The 2,045-nt window shown below is 32.3% G+C and overlaps 1 protein-coding gene across 3 annotated transcripts in view; it reads left to right on the top strand.

Annotated features, from left to right (window-relative positions):
- Nucleotides 1–343: 343 nt before the first annotated feature.
- Nucleotides 344–2,045, top strand: part of LOC106869750 (EF-hand calcium-binding domain-containing protein 4B) — a 113,286-nt gene continuing 111,584 nt past the window's right edge. The window contains exon 1 of one of the 3 annotated variants that reach the window (XM_014915613.2): nt 344–514. The gene's annotated coding sequence lies outside the window, so the exon portion shown is untranslated. The remainder of the gene's footprint in view (nt 515–2,045) is intronic. The other 2 variants (XM_014915614.2, XM_014915615.2) reach the window with 2 other exon arrangements.

The raw sequence follows: 2,045 nt of genomic DNA, 5'->3' as shown, positions 1-2,045 counted from the left end.
AACTATCAGAATTTGGACTAAGCGTTAAACCGTAGAAAGACAAACGTAAAAAACTAAAATATATGGATTTTTAAAAAGTAAAACATATTACGCAAATAGATGTATTAAAATATATCGATATGGTATAATCGATTAGGTTGTTTATATAATGTTCTATTGGAAATCACTCTTTGACAAAATAAATGAGTAACTAGTACATTCTTCGACTTAGTAATTAAATATCTTTATATTACGTAAAGTACAATTAATTCTGGTGGAGTTGTATTTGTTTTCGAAAACTTTGAAAACTTTTTAATAATTGTTTCTGTGTCCCAAGTGCGACCTCCTCTTTCGTCTGCACCCACCCGGGACGTTGACGTACTGAGGCGACATCTCGCGGCTAAGTCACAGCTGTCAACAAGTTGTTTAGTTTCAACAGTGAATGTTGTCAGGTTTTACTCGAAATTCCTTGTCACCGAATTATTGTTATACTTTTTTTTCCAAGTCCAGGGACATTTAAAATATATATATCCAAGTAAGTTAAAACTTTTCCACATATCTCCTTTGTTTGAACTTTCACTTATCCTTTTATTATCAGTTATCAGATCCCTACTCTTAAAAAAATACACAGAAAGTTTTTTTTTTTAAATCAAAACAAATCCGATTGAGAAAAAAGGAAACTTTCGGTTGTTTTCAGTCTCTTATGAATCGGACGTCGAAAGTAGAAAAAAAGTTTTGTTATCAAGTCAACTACGTTTGTAGTCCTTTCTTCTCTCATTCTTCCGATTACTTGCTGGAGGCATTTTCTTTGTTGCTCCAGTGACAACAATTATGACCTCAAAAGTCAGGAGCCACTAACTTCTGTCACTTTACCCCTTCAGGCTAAAATGACGCCCGCTTGATAATTTCATTTGTCATTTTTTTTTCATATACGGAAAGGAACAAAAAGTAAAAAACAATATCACGTATATTTAACTTACATTATTTTTAAAACTCAACTTTACTTTTCATTTCCTCCGGCAGGGTCAATAAAACAAAAGCACTTGTCAAGTACTGGGGTCAGTTTAACCGAAGTAACCCTTACCCTAAAATTTCTGGTTTTCTTCCTGTTAAGAATAGTTATTTCAAAGAATAGTTATTTCAAAGCTTAATCTACCCCGTTCTTTTAGCGCAAGTTATTTATTTAAGCAATCGATAATAACATTTTAAAGAAGCCACTCATTTACTTAATCAGTATTAGAAATTTCAATTAAACCAGTTATTTATGCAATCAATTGTATTATCTCAAATGAATTATTTATTTCATAGTGAAATTTCAATCCATTTGATGATTTATCAGATTTCTCTTTTATTCTCTTTCTGTTTAAATTTCTCTCTTTTCATATCCATTTCTATCAATCACTCTACTTTTCCACTTTCACACTTTATTCGTGTGTGTGTGACTAATTATGCTATTTTCGTTCTCTCTCTCTCTCACACACATACACACACACACACAAATATTATTGTGTATTACTCTATATCTCGTCATAAACATTGTGACAGGCCTGCGTCATTGGAAGTTGTCTACCTAGCAAAACATTTATGGGTTGTTAACTACTACCAACAAATAGTAGATGAAATAATTGGGGTTCGGTCGATAAAGTATCAGAACTGGGGTCGACGTAATCGACTGGTCCCTTCCCCCAAATTCTAGATCTGTATCTATAATGGAAAGAATTATTGTAATTCTACTCATATTTAGGATGCGTTATTGGGTTATAAACCAACCCTAATTCTTGACTTGTCTTTAACGACACTGGTAAAACAAAGTTGACACCGGTAGGTTTTGAACTCGGGAAAATACTGGATTACTATCGTCTGATTCCTAAACGATTCTACCAATCCACCGTTATTAAACCAGAGTATTAATTTTCGCTTATTATTCCAACATCGTTTTAATTAGGATCTGTTCACACGAACAAAACTGTATTAACACTTTTTTTTTTAATGAGGGAAAATAGATATAGTGAATTTTAAAAAGTTGAAAAACTTCATGTGGCTGGAAGAAATTTAACTAGAGATTT

The sequence above is a fragment of the Octopus bimaculoides genome, chromosome 7 (genome assembly GCF_001194135.2).
Source record: "Octopus bimaculoides isolate UCB-OBI-ISO-001 chromosome 7, ASM119413v2, whole genome shotgun sequence".
NCBI classification, from domain to species: Eukaryota; Metazoa; Mollusca; class Cephalopoda; order Octopoda; family Octopodidae; genus Octopus; species Octopus bimaculoides.
The sequence above is the reverse complement of the archived record's forward strand: the minus strand, read 5'-3'. Positions and strand labels throughout refer to the sequence as shown.